This window comes from Ranitomeya variabilis, chromosome 2, assembly GCF_051348905.1.
Source record: "Ranitomeya variabilis isolate aRanVar5 chromosome 2, aRanVar5.hap1, whole genome shotgun sequence".
Taxonomy (NCBI): domain Eukaryota; kingdom Metazoa; phylum Chordata; class Amphibia; order Anura; family Dendrobatidae; genus Ranitomeya; species Ranitomeya variabilis.
The window spans coordinates 1,020,082,202-1,020,104,542 of NC_135233.1; the positions used below are offsets into that span (position 1 = coordinate 1,020,082,202).

General features: G+C 45.0%; 2 long non-coding RNA genes across 2 annotated transcripts in view; one reads left to right on the forward strand and one right to left on the reverse strand.

Moving 5' to 3' along the window:
* Window positions 1–22,341, forward strand: part of LOC143808550 (uncharacterized) — a 1,160,439-nt gene that overhangs the window by 194,431 nt on the left and 943,667 nt on the right. The gene's annotated exons all lie outside the window — the stretch shown is intronic.
* LOC143808547 (uncharacterized) lies at window positions 17,997–19,107 on the reverse strand. Its single transcript, XR_013221974.1, has 3 exons — window positions 18,788–19,107; window positions 18,292–18,611; window positions 17,997–18,115 (listed from the first exon to the last, which is right to left on the reverse strand). It is a non-coding gene; the product is annotated as an uncharacterized LOC143808547 (long non-coding RNA).

Below are 22,341 nucleotides of genomic sequence, written 5' to 3' on the forward strand. Positions count from 1 at the left end.
TCTTCAGCTTTACCCTCTTCCAGACCCCTGGTCAAGATGGGCATTAGCAGATGTGAGCCTTCGCCCCGCATCTTCTTCTCTTGTAGAAGACCACTTACTGCTTCTCTGAGCCCTTTCACATCTTCCCTTAAGGCTTTGTTCACACCTTGCCAGGTTAACAGGTGACCTCTGAGCTCCGAGACTTCCTTCTCCAGCTCATTCACCCTGTGCTCAGCCTCTTGTCTCAGGACCCTTTCTCGTTCGACATGTTCTTTCACTGTCTCTTTAAACAGCTCTATTTCAGATGGGTCAGTTTGCTCAGCCACACTCTGCCTCTTCAGAGATCTTCCTATCTCTTCACTAACAGGTTCAACCCTCTCTAGGGCTTCAGTAGTGACAACCTTAGCCTCGTCCTGATTCACAGGGACTTCAGAGTACTTCACACACTCCAGGTCTTCCGTATCTCCCATCAAATCTTCACAAGGCGCAACTGGTTCAGCCCCTTTGCCTCTTTTACGTCTTCGGCGACGGGAGGAAGTTTTGCTCCTTATACCAGAGTCAGTCTTACTGCCCTCTTTACAGCCTTCGTCACCGTCTGATTGGGAGTCACCACCACCCGATCTGTCATCCAGGAACCAGCCGTTCCTTTCTAAACAGGTCACAACTTCTGGAATGGCTGCCCCTGCTGTCATGACTTCAGCCTGTGGAGCCCTGTCGTCTCTCTGTGTCAGAACGTCTGATAGCCCAGAGTCATACTCTGCTCCAGCGCCTATTACTGGCCATGACTTGTCATAGTCACCACCCAGAGTACGAAGATCCCGCAAGTCCCTCTCTGTCTGGGTGTCAGCTCCACTTATTTCATCCACCAGACCTACCAGTCGCATTGTGGCACACTTCAGGTGGCATGTCCGTAAGTTGGGCACGTTTATCATTTTCTTTGGTCCCGCCCACCTTAGGACTTTCAACTCTAGGGGGCGCATTCTCACTAATACTACCACCCTTCCACATAACATCCACAAACACTTCACCCTTTTTCCACCAGTCCCACAGTGTCACCAAATCTTGTCCTATAACCATAGGACACGGCAAGCTCGGGACTACAACCACCTCATGGTATGTGGAAACATCAGCTGCAGTAACGGAGAGAGTGACTGCCTGAAGACATTTAGTGTCCCCAGGTGATACAGAACTTCCTGGCAGGGTTCTCAGTAAAGACGCTTCTCTCCCCGGGTCTAACAACCCCTGCACACGCTCTCTATTCAGCCAAAAAGGACACAGACGTGGCTCCTCACTGATTGCCAGCCAAATAGGACATAGTCGTGACTCCTCACTGATTGCCACCCCTTTTTTGGCTCCGCCCCCTTTTTGGACAAGTGCTCTGCTTTTTGACACCACCCCTGTTCGGGATATAGCCCCCTCTTGAGATTCCACCCCTTTTTGGGCTACTACCCCTATTCGGGTTACCGCCCCTTTTTGGGACTCCGCTCCTTTTTGGACAACCATCTCCGTTCGGGACACCGCTCACAATTTGGGATAGTCCCTTCCCTGGGATACACCCCGTGGACTTCCCCACGATACTCAGACCCCAGTTCACACAGTACACTAATGTGACTCTGGCCCTTTAAGAGTCTGCAAACAGAAAAAAAAATGTCCCCTTTTTTTTTTTTTCGACTCTTCACCAGCTCCTGCTGCAGCCACACATAACCGGGACCTCTCGCTGCAACCCACAAGTCACCGCTGCTCTGGCCGCTGCGGAGCCTCTCGCTGCAACTGCGGCTACTCTCCACACGGCTCTGCACGGCTCCACCGCTGCCGCTTGTCACCTTCGTGACCCTGCCGAGTCACAGCAGACGCTTGTCACCTTCGTGACCCCGCCGAGTCACAGCAGACGCTTGTCACCTTCGTGGCTCTGCCACAGCAATTAACCTGCCACCTGGATCGTTGCCAAAATTCTCCACCACATGTAAGATTTCTCTTACTGAGTGTATTGGGGGACACTCACTTGGCGCGGGATTAATGTAGCCAGGCACAATTTTCTAACAAAACAGTCCATGCGGTTTATTGAATATGCCATAAACCAGGTTATGCAAAGTTCATTACTTATATCACATAAAACACAACAGGCACCAACAGTCTCTTTGGTACCTGACGGGAGCTCCTGCTCCTCATGCCGACTCCGTTAACCTCTTCTGGGTAAGCTGCCTAACGGGGATCACCAACTTGCCTGGTCAATACACAGTAGTCAGTCCAGACCTCACCGAAGGACTCCAGCTTCCCCACACTCCGTTAACACTCTTCTGGGTAAGCTGCCTAACGGGGATCCCCAACTTGCCTGGTCGGCACCCAGTAGTCAGTCCAGACCTCACCGAAGGACTCCAGCTTCCCCACACAGTAACTGTCCCTGGCTCCGCAGATCCCTGTCCTCACCTCGTGCTATTCAGGGATCCGGTCCACCTCGCAGGACCTCCCAACACCCAGGTAGCCGGGACCCCGCCTGGTGGCCTAGTCCGGGTACTCTTCAGGACGTCCTTCCCCAGCCGGGAACGTCCAATACCCAGGCCACCCGAAGCCAAGTCTCACGGTCTCAGGTGCTTGCAGGACCCTAGTCATTCCTAGGACAATCCAGCACCGACCGTCTTAGGTGCTTGCAGGACCCTAGTCATTCCTAGGACAATCCAGCACCATCCATATATCAGGTTCCTCGGTTCCAGGTGCTCACAGGACCCTAGTCATTCCTAGGACGATCCAGCACCTTCACCGGTCAGGTCCATACACAGGAACCACACAGGACCTACCGGACACACCTCTCAGCTCCACACACAGGGAGCTCACAACCAACACTGACCCACACCCTGGTCACGTTACATACTGGTAACCACTCCCCTGGGTGGGAGTGTGTGTGTGTGGCTAGTCTGACCCTCCCATCTCTCATGACTAGCCCTGCCAATCTCCCATGAGAACTATACACATAACACAAACTCTTGAGGGACTACAGGTCCCAGCAGACCAACTTACAATCAGATTGACAGTGCAGAGTAACCTCCTCTGCAACACACATATTGGCCATTTACAATCCTGCCAAACTTTCTCTCTATACCATCACGTATCCAAGCGCATACTGGGGAGATCATGCAGCGCCCCCTACCTGTTACAGGGGTTACTGCATCACATATATCACAGAGGTAATGAAGTTCCAAACTGCATGGACCCTTCACCATGCTTCACTGTTACCTGCAGACAATCATTATTGTACCGCTCTCGAGCCTTTTGTTGAACAGATTGCCTTCTTTTAGAGCCAATTTCTTCACATTTTAAAGGGAACCTGTCACCCCCAAAATCGAAGTTGAGCTAAGCCCACCAGCATCAGGGGCTTATCTACTTATGTAACCTGAAAGATGAGAAAAAGAGGTTAGATTATACTCACCTGGGGGGGCGGTCCGATCCGATGCGTGTCGCGGTCCGGTCCAGGGCCTCCCATCTTCTTACGATGATGTCCTCTTCTTGTCTTCACGCTGCGGCTCTGGCGCAGGCGTACTTTGCCTGCCCTGTTGAGGGTAGAGCAAAGTACTGCAGTGCGCATGCCCGGGCCTCTCTGACCTTTCCCGGCGCCAGCGCGCTGCAGTACTTTGCTCTGCCCTCAACAGGGCAGACAAAATACACCTGCGCCAGAGCCGCAGTGTGAAGACAAGAAGAGGACGTCATCCTATGAGGATAGGAGGCCCCAGACCGTGACACCCATCGGACCGGACCGCAGCGGGAACGCCCCTGGGTGAGTATAATCTAACCTCTTTTTCTCATCTTTCAGGATATATCGGGGGCTTATCTACAGCATTCCAGAATGCTGTAGATAAGCCCCTGATGCCGGTGGGCTTAGCTCATCTTCGATTTTGGGGGTGACAGGTTACCTTTAACTCATCAGTCCAGAGCCACTGCTGCCATTTTTCTGCATTCTGTTCCTATGGTTCTATACATAGTTGAGTCACTTGGCCTTTTTTCCAAGTAGAAGGTAAAGTTTTTGGCCACAATTCTTCAATGAAGACCACTTTTAGGCAGACTTCTCAAAAGGTAGAATGGTACAGCTGAGTCCCACCGGTTGATGCCAGTTCTGAGCTGGTGGCATTGCTGGACATCTTCCAAATTTTGAAGATCTTCTTTGAAAGAGTTTGATCAAAACATCTTGAAAGTTCAGTCTGGTCTGCTGTGAAATCTGTGCCCGGGAGAGACCTTACTGATGCAGTATAAGTATTTGGTGTCTAGTTGCTGTGCTCAGTTCTGCCATGATGACCACTTGTTATATTAGTTCTGTTGAGCTATTTAAATTGTTTTTGCTTGATCAGTTTATTGCAGAAAGCTTGTAAATTGTGCTAATAAATATAATTTCCAATGAGAGTTAAATTATTTTATTGCAAATACATGTATTTCTAGAATATACCTACGGTAATTTTACTTGTGTGCAGGCCATTCTGTACATCATCTAACAAGGTGGCATCAATTCAGTATGAGCGATCTGCAGCAGAAACAGAATGAAATTGTTCTCGTTGTCGCTACAAGAAGTCAATACATTATGGCGCAAGTGTGAAACTAGATATTACATTACCTGTAATGAAAGACAGGATAGATATAGAATGTGATAAAGGACCATATTTATCCGTGAAAATCAAATAAAGGATAATGGAAAGTTAACAATGTTACATTTCAAATTAAGGAAAAATTAGCGCAAGAAATGTTAAAGTGCCCTGACAGGAGTATTGATCCAGCAGCACTGTGCCTGAGTAACAGAGTTATTTTTTTATTTGTTCAATGGGGTTTCTTTGGATATAAATAAAAGACTAGACCCTGTGTGGTATAACATGAAACATCTCTTTTATAAGGATGACATGTCACAATATCAGGCCAGCTGATAACAGCCCACTATAGTGAAATAACTGGTAAACGCATATCTGCAGCAGAGCAGCCAATCACAGCCCACTGTAGTGACATCACTGGTAAACGCATCGCTACAGCAGAGCAGCCAATCACAGCCCTCTGTAGTGACATCACTGGTAAACGCATCGCTACAGCAGAGCAGCCAATCACAGCCCACTGTAGTGACATCACTGGTAAACGCATCGCTACAGCAGAGCAGCCAATCACAGCACACTGTAGTGACATCACTGGTAAACGCATCGCTACAGCAGAGCAGCCAATCACAGCCCACTATAGTGACATCACTGATTAATGCATCACTACAGCAGGGCAGCTAATCACAGCACACTGTAGTGACATCACTGTTAAATGCATCACTACAACAGGGCAGCCAATCACAGCCCTCTGTAGTGACATCACTGGTAAACGCATCACTACAGCAGAACAGCCAATCACAGCACACTGTAGTGACATCACTGGTATATGCATCACTACAGCAGGACAGCCAATCACAGCCCTCTGTAGTGACATCACTGGTAAACGCATCACTACAGCAGAACAGCCAATCACAGCACACGGTAGTGACATCACTGGTAAACGCATCACTACAGTAGAACAGCCAATCACAGCACACTGTAGTGACATCACTGGTATATGCATCACTACAGCAGGACAGCCAATCACAGCACACTGTAGTGACATCACTGGTAAACGCATCGCTACAGCAGAGCAGCCAATCACAGCACACTGTAGTGACATCACTGGTAAACGCATCACTACAGCAGAGCAGCCAATCACAGCCCACTATAGTGACATCACTGATTAATGCATCACTACAGCAGGGCAGCCAATCACAGCCCACTGTAGTGACATCACTGGTAAACGCATCACTACAGCAGAGCAGCCAATCACAGCCCACTATAGTGACATCACTGATTAATGCATCACTACAGCAGGGCAGCCAATCACAGCACACTGTAGTGACATCACTGGTAAACGCATCACTACAGCAGGGCAGCCAATCATAGCCCACTGTAGTGACATCACTGGTAAACGCATCACTACATCAAGGCAGCCAATCACAGCGCACTGTAGTGATATCACTTTATACATCACATCACTGCAGAGGGCCATAATTGACTTGCTGCTCACAGGTCGTCATTATCATGGAGGAGTGTAAATAAATGTAAAAAGGGACCTTAACAGAAGCAATAACAATGGATGCAAGGTCAGGGCATGCTGGAATTTGACATTTTTGGTCACCTTGCCTGACGCAAAAAGAAAGGAATTAGAAGGGATAAAAAAAACCGTGGTACCCTGCAGTTATGCTGTGGAGAGGCGTTTCTGCTGACATAAGACCTCCCCCCTCAAGGTTACTGTACAAATGCCACAGTTGCTTTTGACTGTTGCATCTATGGACTCACAGGGGTTGTCTACTACTATGATCTTTTTTTAGGATGGATTGTCAATATCAGATCCACCAATCAGCTGTTACCAAATCAAACACCACAGCTCCGTAAACCATGTACTGCCGCTCCCCGATACTGTAGATCAGCTCCTATTCCACCAACCAGCTGGTAACAGCTAATCGCAGGGGGAGTGGATATTAGATTAGCACAACACATCTGATATTAATGACCTATCAATAGCTGTTCACATTTGTAGGCCAATGTCTGCTTTAAAACAAAGCCTGACAATCACATTATTCTCAACAACTACAGTTTTAAGAACCCCTATAAGCACGTGTTTTAGACTGGGCTATCACCTTGCCTTTTCTGACTCATTACCTTTAACTCTTCTACCTCGCCTTCCACAATATTGTTCAACAGTATCTCATGCAACTTTATGTATACTTGCCTATATTTTATAAAAATAAAAAAAAAGGTTGAATGCATTGTACAATAAGAGCATGTCTACCTTTTGTGAAATTGTAGAATTTTGGGCACTCATTCCAATTTTTTTTAATGAAGTAGTTTACTATAATTCTAGTGTCTGAGGTAATATGTTCACTAGCTATTGAACTCATTCTACACCCCAGTGGTGAGCATTTTTATTGGCACATTTCCAGCGCTATTTTTTTAAAACACTGTGTCTGTGAATTCACATATATAGTGTCTTCAATAAAATGCCACTGGAGATCGCGGTATGACTCCGGCGCCATTTTATTGAAGTATTGTACTACAAAATTAAAGGGAACCTGTCACCATAAATAATGATATTAGGCTGCAGATATGCAGTTAGTCTGCAGATTAACAGCATTATTTTGCTGATCGGGCATATAACAGGTTCAGTAGCTAGTCCTGGTATATGGTTTCCCATCTTAGTATATGGTCCCCCATCCTGTATATGCGCTCCAATCCTGGTATATGATCTCCTATGTTGGTATATGGTCCCCATCCTGGTATATGCTCCCCCAGCCTGGTAAATGCTCCCCCAGCCTGGCCCCCCATCCTATAATATGCTCCACCATCCTGGTATATGCTCCCCCAGCCTGGTCCACCATGCTATTATATGCTCCCCCATCCTGGTACAGTGCCTTGCGAAAGTATTTGGCTCCCTGGAACTTTTCAGCCTTTTCCCATATATCATGCTTCAAACATAAAGATACCAAATGTAAATTTTCGGTTAAGAATCAACAACAAGAGGAACACAATTTATTGGTTATTTTAAATTTTTGTGGAAGATCAAAAACTGAAAAGTGGGGCGTGCAATATTATTCGGCCCCTTTAACTTAATACTTTGCTGCACTACCTTTTACTGCGATTACAGCTGCAAGTCGCTTGGGGTATGTCTCTATCAGTTTTGTACATCAAGAGACTGAAATTCTTGCCCATTCTTCCTTGGCAAACAGATCGAGCTCAGTGAGGTTTGATGGAGATCGTTTGTGAACAGCAGTTTTCAGCTCTTTCCACAGATTCTCTATTGGATTGAGGTCTGGACTTTGACTTGACCATTCTAATACCTGAATACTTTTATTTTTGAACCATTCCATTGTAGATTTTGCTTTATGTTTGGGATCATCGTCTTGTTGGAAGACAAATCTCCGTCCCAGTCTCAGGTCTTTTGCAGACTGCAACAGGTTTTCTTCAAGAATGGTCCTGTATTTGGCTCCATCCATCTTCCCATCAATTTTAACCATCTTCCCTGTCCCTGCTGAAGAAAAGCAGGCCCAAACCATGATGCTGCCACCACCATATTTGACAGTGGGGACGGTGTGTTCAGGGTGATGAGCTGTGTTGCCTTTACGCCAAATATATTGCTTGGCATTGTTGCCAAAAAGTTCGATTTTGGTTTCATCTGACCAGAGCACTTTTTTCCACATGTTTGGTGTGTCTCCCAGGTGGCTTGTTGCAAACTTTAAACGACACTTTTTTATGGATATCTTTGAGAAATGGCTTTCTTCTTGCCACTCTTCCAAAAAGGCCAGATTTGTGCAGTGTATGACTGATTGTTGTCCTATGGACAGACTGTCCCACCTTAGCTGTAGATCTCTGCAGTTCATCCAGAGTGATCATGGGCCTCTTGGCTGCATCTCTGATCAGTCTTCTCCTTGTTTGACATGAAAGTTTAGAGGGACGGCCGGGTCTTGGTAGATTTGCAGTGGTATGATACTCCTTCCATTTCAATATGATCGCTTGCACAGTGCTCCTTGGGATGTTTAAAGTTTTGGAAATCATTTTGTTTCCAAATCCGACTTTAAACTCCTCCACAACAGTATCACGGACCTGCCTGTTGTGTTCCTTGGTCTTCAGGATGCTCTCTGTGCTTCAAACAGAACCCTGAGGCTATCACAGAGCAGGTGCATTTATATGGAGACTTGAATGCACACAGGTGGATTATATTTATCATCATTAGGCATTTAGGACAACATTGCATCATTCAGAGATCCACAATGAACTTCTGGAGTGAGTTTGCTGCACTGAAAGTAAAGGAGCTGAATAATATTGCACACCCTACTTTTCAGTTTTTGAATTTCCACAAAAATTTAAAATAACCAATACATTTCGTTCAACTTCACAATTGTGTTCCACTTGTTGATCATTCTTCACCAAAAATTTACATTTGGTATCTTTATGTTTGAAGCATGATATGTGGGAAAAGGTTGAAAAGTTCCAGGGAGCCTAAACACCACAAAAACACAGTTAGTAGATCCCATAAAATATCACTTTTATTTAATTACACAATAAAAAACCCAATGCATGGAAACAGGTACAGTGGAAATGATGGGGACAGTGGAGCACTACATGGCAATGCACTTAATACACATAGGGCTAAAAGGTGCCACCCACTGCATAAACATGCCGTATATAGTATACTTTGGCTGACCAACCATAAATATGGTAAAATAAGTATACTAAGGTGGAGGAATTGACCCACTGGAATAGCTTGAATCATGTGGTGCAGATGAAATCACCATTATTAAAGAGATCCAGGTTATGGTGGAATAGACTGTTCCTAGAAAAATATGCTACCAATAATATGATCCCGAGAGGACTTAGGGTACGAGTCATCCCCACCTTTCCTGTTGAAGACGAGCAGTTCATTTCTAAATAGGAGGAGGCATGTGATTCATGTTCGAAAATATTTTTGCAACTTCTCATTAGTCAAAATTCTAGTAACATTATAGAATTGGATAAGTCTATAGATAATGCCCAAGCTGAAATACGTAAGGGGTGTCCAGCTGATCGTATTGAACAATTTGAGACTGAATTAAATAAAACTATGGATCAAGTAGTCAAGAAGATCCAGGATAATCAAATATCCAAATATAACAGAGATCTGAAGGATTATCAGGTGAAGAAAGTGTATCTTTGGAGAAGTAAGATTAGCTCCAATAGACGTAGAGCTTCGTCCAATATATCAATTTCTTCACTGAGTGGACAATCTGAGGCGTCTGTATCCTCGGCTACTTCGCATGGGATGAGTGAAACCCATAGACTACGGGATCATGCATACCATCCCTATAAAAAACGCCCTATGAATCAATCTGGTGCGAATGGCAGGGATAATAAGGTGATTAATTTAAGTAATCATGTACTATCTGAGGTGGATTTGGCTGTCTTGGGTAGGGGTCTATCCTTTTCGCCCACACCGGGGTTTGACACTTTCACTGCGGTGAAGGATTTGCATATTTTTGCAAGATCGTTATTGTTCAGGCGACATTTTTATAATGATGAACTCCAACGTCTTTTCCCCACAGAGGGGGAACAGGAGGCATTAAGAATCCTGGAAGAACTGGCACTTGAGCACAATAATAAAGGAGGTAAGATCCCTCCATGTATTTGTCCACGTTCCACTAAGTTCCCAGTTTTGCATCTTGTCCCAGTATCTATCTGTTCATACGGGTGGTGACCAATGAATTTATGAAAATTCCTAAATTTGGTGGAGGGGATAATTTGACTAAAGAGGAAAGAATCCGCTTTAAATTTCTTCAAGATCTTCCTGATGTGGTGCTGAAGCCGGCTGACAAGGGTGGCAATGTCGTTGTGTGGCCTAAAGCATGCTGATGCTGTGTGTTATAAAAAACTTACATATAACCCCCTCTCTGCTTTCAATGCAAAATTAGAGTCAATTCTGAAAAGGGCTTTAGACAACGATATTGTCACCAGGGATCTGGCTTTGGCACTAACAGTCAAGGAACCCACAATTCCCACATTATACCTCCTACCAAAGATTCATAAGGATTTAAGGTCACCACCTGGCCATCCGATCGTATCTGGGAGAGGGAATTTCTTGGAACAAGTTAATAGGTGGATCGATTACCATCTTCAACCCTTAGTGCTCAATCTCCCTTCCTTCCTCAAGGACACTGGGGATCTTTTGCGCAAGGTCGACGGCCTGTACTTAGAGGGTGATACTCTTCTGGCTTCAGTTGATGTTGAGTCCCTCTATACGAATATCCACCATTGTGATGGGCTACGTGCTGTTAGATTTTTTCTTGGCACATCTACACTTCCAGTACATATGAGGGACCTCATCCTGGAGCTTTTGGAATTCACCCTCACACACAACTATTTTGTGTTCAAGGGATCCTTTTACCTACAGCTCCAGGGCACAGCGATGGGTGCGGCTTTTGCGCCATCCTACGCTAACCTGTTCCTGGGGCTGTGGGAGAGAGATCTCTTCCTGTCAGACAAACAGGGGTCGATAGATCGTGTCCTTTTATGGACGCGCTATATCGACAACATCTTCTTTGTTTGGCAGGGCACCGCCGCCGACCTTGCGCAATTTGTATCTTCCCTGAACGATAACGATCATAACATACGTCTGACCCCGGTGTGGGATTCAGAGAAAATTGATTTCCTTGACGTTACCATTCATAAGGATAGATCCGGCCTAATTCAGACCGATTTTTTTCATAAACAAACGGCCACCAATACCTTGCTTCACGCTTCTTCCTGTCATCCGCACCATATGATTCAAGCTATTCCAGTGGGTCAATTCCTCTGCCTTCGCCGGATTTGCTCTACTGATGCCGATTTTGAGGTTCGGGCGGAGGAGTTGAGACTACGGTTCTTATCAAGGGGGTATAGTGGTCGGAGTGTGAAGAAAGCATATCATCGTGTAAAATACTCCAACCGCAACAACTTACTGTATAATAAAACCACTAAAAAATCGAATACTAATAGTATGGTAAGATTTGTTGCCGCTTATAACCCCCAACATGAGAAGTTACGTACGGCTATGAGGAATGCCTGGCCTATCTTGAAGGCTGATCCAATTATCGAAAAATTCCTCCCAGATAATCCTCCAATTGCATTTAGACGTGCTAGAAATCTTCGTGATCAATTAACACGTACTCACTATGTTGGTGAGGCTGTGCCCACATTTCTGGATACGTTGCGGCCGGGGGGTGGATGTGTGCCGTGCGGTCGGTGTGTCGCCTGCCCCAATATTGACAGATGTGCCTCTTTTTCCACCTCTGATGGCACGAAACAATTTACTATTAGACAACGTATCTCCTGTGTTTCCCGATACGTGATATATTATGCTACATGTCCGTGTGGTCTAATCTATGTTGGGTTGACCACACGGCAACTCAAGGTCCGTGTTCGGGAGCATGTATTGGGGATACAGGCGGCGGCCTCCTGCATGGACATATCCACCCTCAAAACCTTGCCGCGGCATTTCAGAGAATTCCATCACTGTAACGATGCACTACTGAGAGTACGTGGAATTGATCTACTACATATTAATATCAGAGGAGGAAATCTTTCTAAACGTCTAGCGCAGTTGGAGTCTAGGTGGATCTGGACGCTGCGGACAATCCATCCCAATGGATTAAACGAGAATATTTTGTTTGCTCCTTTTTTGTAATCTTCTACGCTGTGCATCACGGTGTAGTTCATTATTGGCATGTACATTGCTTTTACTGATGTTTTATTTACAGTATTTCCTTTATTTAGGTAGTTGTACGATATGCTCTGACGATATTGGACTATAGAAGATATATTTGAATGATACATCTACCAGCTTCGCCGGTTGTTCTTGTTTGTGTTTTTTTCAGACTTCTTTTTTTGGTTATATTTCATTAGTTGTGGGTAGCTTAGCATCGGGGATATTAAGTCTATATTTGCTTTGGATACTGTGTCTGTATGTATCTATGTACGTATATTTGTATTTATATGGTTTGACCATACATGCGTATCCTTTTCATCGCATTGTTTGTATATTGTATTGTTGTCTGTATATTATATTCTGTTACTCTAATCTCCCCTTGTTGTGGGGGATATATATTATTGATATTTATTGAATTACGCATATACAGTGCATATATACACATTTATGTTTTGACCTGTGATGTTTACACATGTTTTTGTGTTTTGTATATTTTCTGCCATGTACATTTTGTGAATCTGCACGTAACACTGTTTGTTTTGTCTATTTACTGATATGGTGTCCATTGTATGATATTTGTTTGTATGACTGGAGTGGCCCCCAGACACAGGACGACGGGGTACTCGAATCCGGGTCTCTCAGTTCTGAAGATGTCACGGTGGCCTGACCCGGTCCGTGGTCCTGCTAAGGGGCGCCCAATAAAAGGTGTAGGTGGTGGTGTAGGTCGCAGTAAATAACGAGGACACAGGGATGCACTCTCTTTACCTCTTTACTGAAGGCTTCGGCATCCGCAATCCAGAGCACTGCTAACAGGGCTGGCTGAGACCGGCTGGTCCGAAGGCACATCCAGAGTTCCCTTTGCAGGTGGAAATCAGTGCCTACCTACTAGCGCCTGGGTGTTGTAGTACTTCCCTGCTGAGCACCACGGGATAGTCCTCACAAGTGTCGTGTATGTTTCTGTTTGTTCTCTCCGTCCCCCAGATGATATGGATAGGACGCACCCGTTTGACGGGGTAACATAGTAACATAGTTAGTAAGGCCGAAAAAAGACATTTGTCCATCCAGTTCAGCCTATATTCCTATATTCCATCATAATAAATCCCCAGATCTACATCCTTCTACAGAACCTAATAATTGTATGATACAATATTGTTCTGCTCCAGGAAGACATCCAGGCCTCTCTTGAACCCCTCGACTGAGTTCGCCATCACCACCTCCTCAGGCAAGCAATTCCAGATTCTCACTGCCCTAACAGTAAAGAATCCTCTTCTATGTTGGTGGAAAAACCTTCTCTCCTCCAGACGCAAAGAATGCCCCCTTGTGCCCGTCACCTTCCTTGGTATAAACAGATCCTCAGCGAGATATTTGTATTGTCCCCTTATATACTTATACATGGTTATTAGATCGCCCCTCAGTCGTCTTTTTTCTAGACTAAATAATCCTAATTTCGCTAATCTATCTGGGTATTGTAGTTCTCCCATCCCCTTTATTAACTTTGTTGCCCTCCTTTGTACTCTCTCTAGTTCCATTATATCCTTCCTGAGCACCGGGGTACCGGGGTAGGCCTGGAGTTATTTTATAGGGACCCTAGAGACGCCCCTCTCCCACAATTGCCTCCGTTGTCTTCATTAGGTGATTAAGGTGAGACAGCCAACCTAAAATTAACTGCCCTGCCGTTGGTTTGAAGTAATGCGTAGAGCCCAATATTTCCTCGGCGTTCCGGCCACCGGCTACGCGCCTCAGTAGAATGTTGCCAATCTCGGGGCACGACTCCTACTGGTTCTGTCGCCTTTGTGCTGTGATCTCGTTTCTCACTTCTCCACAATATACTTCGCTTCTTTCCTTTCTTAGGCTAGGTTCACATTGCGTTAGGGCAATCCGTTTAGCGCTAGCGCTAGTGGATTGCGCTAACGCAATGTATTTGTAGGGGCCACGTTTAGGGGTCGCGCTAACGTCCCCGCTCTCACAGATCCCCGATCTGCGAGAGCGGGGAACGGACCTCGGGCGCGCCGCGGACGCTGCAAGCAGCGTCCGAGGCGCGCCACAAAAGAACGGCGCATCGCTAGCGCGAGCCGAAAAAGGCACGCGCTAGCGATGCGCTACAGGGAAACTTCACATTGCTGTCAATGGGTGCGCTAACGGACCCGTTGCACGGCGTTAATTGCGACATTTTCGCCGTGCAACGCTGTCCGTTAGCGACCACCCACTAACGCAATGTGAACCTAGCCTTAAGATGCCGCTGCAATGAAGTGCAGGCGTGGCTCCGTACCGATCTGTCCTTTCGCTAGGCCTCTGTCAGGATCCCACCCTTGACAGGGACCCCCCTGGATCCTCCCAAGCAACGCTCTTCTCTCACTAGATGTTACCTGGGCAAAACCCAGTCAGCTTCTCTCTAACTTCCTATCCAACCCCCAGTTTTACCAGATTGTGAGGAGTGGCCTAATACATAGAACCCTTTGCTCCCCCTGGTGGCCGGAGTGTGAAGTGTAATGTGTGACTGTGATACCTGGTCAGGTGAACTCCTTTAGTGCCATCAGACATACCATCACTCCCCTTAGTGGCGGAGCAACAGTACTGCAACGACGAGGACTCTGGGGCGCTGCATGACTAATATTCCCATTTGAGTAGTTAGTCATATTGTTATACTGTTATTTATTCTTTATGTTGTCCACCGTTTTGCCCATATTGTTAATCCGGTTCCGGATGGCGGCGGTGTCGCCGCGGTTGGCAGTATCTGCTGGTGGCGTGCGATAACAGTGGGTTCCGGCTTGGCTGTATAAATAGATGCCTCATGGCATCTGTTCTCTACGCCCCCTGAGGAAGGAGCCATTCTGTGCTCCGAATTGTGCATCGGGGTGGGCTCTGGGTCCCTCACCGCTGCACATACCAGGTACTATTCGGCTACTTTAGTACATTGTTCTGGTAATGGCTAATTCTTAGTGACTCTACTTATATTTGTATACTTATTTTACCATATTTATGGTTGGTCAGCCAAAGTATACTATTTTACGGTATGTTTATACAGTGGGTGGCACCTTTTACCCCTATGCGTATTAAGTGCATTGCCATGTAGTGCTCCACTGTCCCCATCATTTCCACTGTACCTGTTTCCATGCATTGGGTTTTTTATTGTGTAATTAAATAAAAGTGATATTTTATGGGATCTACTAACTGCGTTTTTGTGGTGTTTAGGATATCTGGTTTGCATTTGTCCCTATTTAGTCCTAGCATGCACACATGGGATCTTATTTCTGATGTCTTTTAATTAATTTTTCTCCGTGTGTGTAAAATGTATGCTACAACTTTATTAAAAGTTCCAGGGAGCCGAATACTTTCGCAAGGCACTGTATATGCTCCTCTAGCCTGGTCCCCATCCTATTATATGCTCCCCCATCCTGGTATATGTACCCCCAGCCTTGTCCTCCATATTATTATATGTTCTCTCAGCCTGGCATATGCTCCCCCATCCTGGTAAATGCTCTTTAATCCTATTAAATGTCCCCCCCTGCCTGGTATATGACCCCCATCCTGGTCTTCCATCCTCTTATTAGCTCCCCCGGTGTGGTATATGCCACTCTCCTGCCTGCGATACTGTTGTTTAATACATACATAAAAAAACACTCCTACTCACCTTTCGCCCACTCCCCTGCAGCGCGTCGTCTGCATTACATATTCAAATAAAATGGTACCGGAGTCAGAGCATGCAAATCCCGAGCAATATGGTGCCATTTTGATGAAGACACTGTGGGCAAAATTGTCTTCAATAAAATGGCATCGGAGATCGTGATATTCTGACTCCGGCGCCACACCTCTTCTCCCCAAGCTTCTTCCACCAGAGATCGCTGATTATTCCGGCGCGATAGTCATCTTCCAGCCTCATCCTCATGGCACTGGAATAGATGCTGACTCTGGCGCCACACTTCTCCCGCAGCCTAATCCTCCTCCCACCTCGTCGTACTGGACCGCTGGTGTATTAACGCTGGATTCATTCTTCTGACTCCAGCCACACTGCACAGGTGCAGTCTATACTGGCTTCAAACATTCAGCGTTATATTATAGATGTTCCCTCTGAATTGTAAAATATGGCAGAAAATGTTGGCTCTGTATAAAAAAATATTATCCCTCATCCGCTTATAACTAGTGATGAGCGAGTGTACTCGTTGCTCGGGTTTTCCAGAGCACCTCCGAGTATCTGTTAGTGTTCGAAGATTTCGTTTTCATTACGGCAGCTTAATGATTTACAGCTACCAGCCAGGCTGAGTACATGTGGGGGTTGCCTGGTTGCTAGGTAATCCCCTCATGTAATCAAGCTGGCTAATAGCTGTAAATCATGCTGCTGAGGCGATGAAAACTTAATCTCCGAGCAGTCAGAAATACTCGGAGACCACCCGAGCATGCTCGGGAAAACCCAAGCAACGATAACACTCACTCATAACTACTTATAACCTTTATTCAACTTATCTTCATTCTGTCCTCTAGTATATGTCCTAGCAACTTATCACAAAATTTACCCTATTTTTTTAGCTTCACCTGTTTTCATGGTTGCAGCTCTGCATTGTTTTTTTTTCATGGCAGGACCCCTTTAAACCCTTCACCCCCAAGGGTAGGGTTGAGCGAAACGGGTCGATCATTTTCAAAAGTCGCCGACTTTTGGCTAAGTCGGCGTCTCATGAAACCCGATCCGACCCCTGTGCTTGTCGGCCATGCGGTACGCGACTTTCGCGCCAAAGTCGCGTTTCAATGACGCGAAAAGCGCCATTTCTCAGCCAATGAAGGTGAACGCAGAGTGTGGGCAGCGTGATGACATAGGTCCTGGTCCCCACCATCTTAGAGAAGGGCATTGCAGTGATTGGCTTGCTGTCTGCGGCGTCACAGGGGCTATAAAGGGGCGTTCCCGCCGACCGCCATCTTACTGCTGCTGATCTGAGCTTAGGGAGAGGTTGCTGCCGCTTCGTCAGAATCAGGGAGAGCGTTAGGCAGGGTCCACTAACCACCAAACCGCTTGTGCTGTAGCGATTTCCACTGTCCAACACCACCTTCGGTGTGCAGGGACAGTGGAAGCTATTTTTTTTTTTTTTTCCCCTCAGCGCTGTAGCTCATTGGGCTGCCCTAGAAGGCTCCCTGATAGCTGTATTCCTGTGTGTACGCCACTGTGGAAACCAACTGCTTTTATCAAAGCACATATCCTCTTGTTCCTTCCTTTCTGCACAGCTATCTTTTTTGTTTGTCCACACTTTTTATTTAATTTGTGCATCAGTCCACTCCTATTGCTGCCTGCCATACCTGGCTGAGATTACTGCAGGGGAGATAGTAATTGTAGGACAGTCCCTGTTTTTTTTTTTTGTTTTTTTTTTGTGGGAGATTAAGATTGGCATTTCTGCTAGAGTGCCATCCCTGTGTGTGCCATCTCTCACTGAGTGGGCCATAGAAAGCCTATTTATTTTTTCCTTCATTTGTGTTCTAAAATCTACCTCAACACAAAAACACTACATCAATCAGTGGGAGAAAAATATTGGCCTCAGTCAGGGCTTGTGTGCCACTGCTGTGTGTGCTATCTCTCATTCAGTGGGCTATAGAAAGCCTATTTATTTTTATTTTTTTTTTAAATATTATTTGGTTTCTAAAGTCTCCCTGAAACAAAAAAAATACCTAAAAAAACAGTGGGAGAGTAATATTGCCCTTTCAGCTTGTGTGCCAGTCTTGACTCCTGGGTGTGCCACCTCTGTCCCTCTCATTCAGTGGGCCATAGAAAGCCTTTTTTTTTTTTTTTTTTTAATATTATTTGGTTTCTAAAGTCTCCCTGAAAATAAAAAAAAAAATACATAAAAAAACAGTGGGAGAGTAATATTGCCATTTCAGCTTGTGTGCCAGTCTTGACTCCTGGGTGTGCCACCTCTGTCCCTCTCATTCAGTGGGCCATAGAAAGCCTTGTTTTTTTTGTTTTTTTTTAATATTATTTGGTTTCTAAAGTCTCCCTGAAAATAAAAAAAAAAAAAACATAAAAAAACAGTGGGAGAGTAATATTGCCCTTTCAGCTTGTGTGCCAGTCTTGACTCCTGGGTGTGCCACCTCTCTCTCTAATTGTGGGCCATAGAAAGCCTTTTTATTTTTTTCCTTCATTTGTGTTTTAAAATCAACCTCAACACAAAAACACTACATCAATCAGTGGGAGAAAAATATTGGCCTCAGTCAGGGCTTGTGTGCCACTCCTGTGCGTGCCATCTCTCATTCAGTGGGCCATAGAAAGCCTTGTTTTTTTTTTTTTTTTTTAATATTATTTGGTTTCTAAAGTCTCCCTGAAAATAAAAAAAAAAATACATAAAAAAACAGTGGGAGAGTAATATTGCCATTTCAGCTTGTGTGCCAGTCTTGACTCCTGGGTGTGCCACCTCTGTCCCTCTCATTCAGTGGGCCATAGAAAGCCTTGTTTTTTTTTTTTTTTTTTAATATTATTTGGTTTCTAAAGTCTCCCTGAAAATAAAAAAAAAAAAAAAAAAAAAAAACAGTGGGAGAGTAATATTGCCCTTTCAGCTTGTGTGCCAGTCTTGACTCCTGGGTGTGCCACCTCTCTCTCTAATTGTGGGCCATAGAAAGCCTTTTTATTTTTTTCCTTCATTTGTGTTTTAAAATCAACCTCAACACAAAAACACTACATCAATCAGTGGGAGAAAAATATTGGCCTCAGTCAGGGCTTGTGTGCCACTCCTGTGCGTGCCATCTCTCATTCAGTGGGCCATAGAAAGCCTTGTTTTTTTGTTTTTTTTTTAATATTATTTGGTTTCTAAAGTCTCCCTGAAAATAAAAAAAAAAATACATAAAAAAACAGTGGGAGAGTAATATTGCCCTTTCAGCTTGTGTGCCAGTTTTCACTCCTGGGTGTGCCACCTCTGTCCCTCTCATTCAGTGGGCCATAGAAAGCCTTGTTTTTTTTTTTTTTAATATTATTTGGTTTCTAAAGTCTCCCTGAAAATAAAAAAAAAAATACATAAAAAAACAGTGGGAGAGTAATATTGCCATTTCAGCTTGTGTGCCAGTCTTGACTCCTGGGTGTGCCACCTCTCTCTCTAATTGTGGGCCATAGAAAGCCTTTTTATTTTTTTCCTTCATTTGTGTTTTAAAATCAACCTCAACACAAAAACACTACATCAATCAGTGGGAGAAAAATATTGGCCTCAGTCAGGGCTTGTGTGCCACTCCTGTGCGTGCCATCTCTCATTCAGTGGGCCATAGAAAGCCTTGTTTTTTTTTTTTTTTTTTAATATTATTTGGTTTCTAAAGTCTCCCTGAAAATAAAAAAAAAAATACATAAAAAAACAGTGGGAGAGTAATATTGCCCTTTCAGCTTGTGTGCCAGTCTTCACTCCTGGGTGTGCCACCTCTGTCCCTCTCATTCAGTGGGCCATAGAAAGCCTTGTTTTTTTTTTTTTTTTTTAATATTATTTGGTTTCTAAAGTCTCCCTGAAAATAAAAAAAAAAATACATAAAAAAACAGTGGGAGAGTAATATTGCCATTTCAGCTTGTGTGCCAGTCTTGACTCCTGGGTGTGCCACCTCTGTCCCTCTCATTCAGTGGGCCATAGAAAGCCTTGTTTTTTTTTTTTTTTTAATATTATTTGGTTTCTAAAGTCTCCCTGAAAATAAAAAAAAAAAAAAACATAAAAAAACAGTGGGAGAGTAATATTGCCCTTTCAGCTTGTGTGCCAGTCTTGACTCCTGGGTGTGCCACCTCTGTCCCTCTCATTCAGTGGGCCATAGAAAGCCTTGTTTTTTTTTTTTTTTTTTAATATTATTTGGTTTCTAAAGTCTCCCTGAAAATAAAAAAAAAATACATAAAAAAACAGTGGGAGAGTAATATTGCCATTTCAGCTTGTGTGCCAGTCTTGACTCCTGGGTGTGCCACCTCTGTCCCTCTCATTCAGTGGGCCATAGAAAGCCTTGTTTTTTTGTTTTTTTTTTAATATTATTTGGTTTCTAAAGTCTCCCTGAAAATAAAAAAAAAATACATAAAAAAACAGTGGGAGAGTAATATTGCCATTTCAGCTTGTGTGCCAGTCTTGACTCCTGGGTGTGCCACCTCTCTCTCTAATTGTGGGCCATAGAAAGCCTTTTTATTTTTTTCCTTCATTTGTGTTTTAAAATCAACCTCAACACAAAAACACTACATCAATCAGTGGGAGAAAAATATTGGCCTCAGTCAGGGCTTGTGTGCCACTCCTGTGCGTGCCATCTCTCATTCAGTGGGCCATAGAAAGCCTTGTTTTTTTGTTTTTTTTTAAATATTATTTGGTTTCTAAAGTCTCACAGAGAAAAAAAAAAAAATAAATTAGGTGGGAGATTAATATTGACATTAGTGCTTGAGTGACAGTCCTGCGTGTGTGTCATCTCTGTGATTTGGTGTCACAGAAAACAGAGTGTGTAACATTGTGCCTGATTTTCCTTGTGGTCTCACCAACCTGTTAAGGGATATTGAAATCATACTGAAGTTATAGCTCACCGTGTAAGTTGTTTGACAGCAACAAATAAAGTTAGTTTGGTTACGATTTTTAAACAATGAGGAAGTCTGGTGCAAGAGGTCGTCATGGGCGTTCATTGTCAGCTGGTAATGATGGTAGTGGTAGTGGAGCATCAGGTGGTCGTGGGGATAAAAATATTCCACCTAAGTCTGGAGCTGTGGAGCCAGTTTCGTCGTCAGGCTACACAAGGCCTCGAACGCTCTCTTTTCTGGGAGTAGGAAAACCGCTTTTAAAGGCGGAGCAGCAACAGCAAGTTTTGGCTTACATTGCAGACTCAGCCTCTAGCTCTTTTGCCTCCTCTTCCGAAACTGGTAAATGTAAAAGCAGCGCGTCGCTTGTGGATGTTCACGGTCAGGGACAAGTCGCTTCCTTGTCCTCCTCAGCAAAAACTACAACAAGAGAGAAGGATGCAGCAGGCGACACAACGGGTCACTCCATGGAGCTCTTTACACATACCGTCCCTGGCTTAGAAAGTGAAACATTTAACAGGCCATGCCCATTACAAGTAGATTCTGACATGGAGTGCACTGATGCACAGCCACAGCCAGAGTACTATGCTGCTCCTTTGACTCAGACCACCACATTGCCCTCTCAGGGTACAGATCCACAATCAGACCCTGATGAGACTATGTTGCCCCGCCACGAACGCTATACCACCGACCGACACAGTGACACAGACGAAGTTGCACACGAGCTCGAAGAGGAGGTAATAGATGACCCAGTTATTGACCCCGATTGGCAGCCATTGGGGGAACAGGGTGCAGGCGGCAGTAGTTCAGAAGCGGAGGTGGAGGAGGGGCCGCAGCAGGCATCAACATCGCAACAGGTTCCATCTGCCGGGCCCGTATCTGGCCCAAAACGCGTGTCAAAGCCAAAACCTGTTGGAGGACAGCGTGGCCATCCGGTTAAAGCTCAGTCTGCAATCCCTGAAAAGGGATCCGAGTCTAGGAAGAGTGCAGTCTGGCATTTTTTTAAACAACATCCAACTGATCAGCGCAAAGTCATCTGTCAAAAATGTTCAACTAGCTTAAGCAGAGGTCAGAATCTGAAAAGTCTAAATACTAGTTGCATGCATAGACACTTAACCACCATGCATTTTCAAGCCTGGACTAACTACCAAACGTCCCTTAAGGTTGTAGCACCCTCGGCCAATGAAGCTAGTCAGCAACGCAACATCCCTTCCGTCACTGTAAGGCCACCATTTTCCGCACCACCGGCAGTATCTGTGCAGGTTTCTTTGCCAGCCAAAAGCAGTCAGGGTCAGGGAATCACCAGTTTAGTAGGAGGAAATATTGCATCTAGGGCACCGGCGGAAACAATACCGTCTCCAACCGTCTCTCAGTCTGCCATGTACACCGGCACACCCGAAAGTTCCACGATCTCCTGCTCTCCAGTCCAGCTCACCCTACATGAGACTCTGGTTAGAAAAAGGAAGTACTTATCCTCGCATCCGCGTACACAGGGTTTTAACGCCCACATAGCTAGACTAATCTCGTTAGAGATGATGCCCTACCGTTTAGTTGAAAGCGAAGCTTTTAAAGCCCTGATGGAGTACGCTGAACCACGATACGAGCTACCTAGTCGACACTTTTTTTCCAGAAAAGCC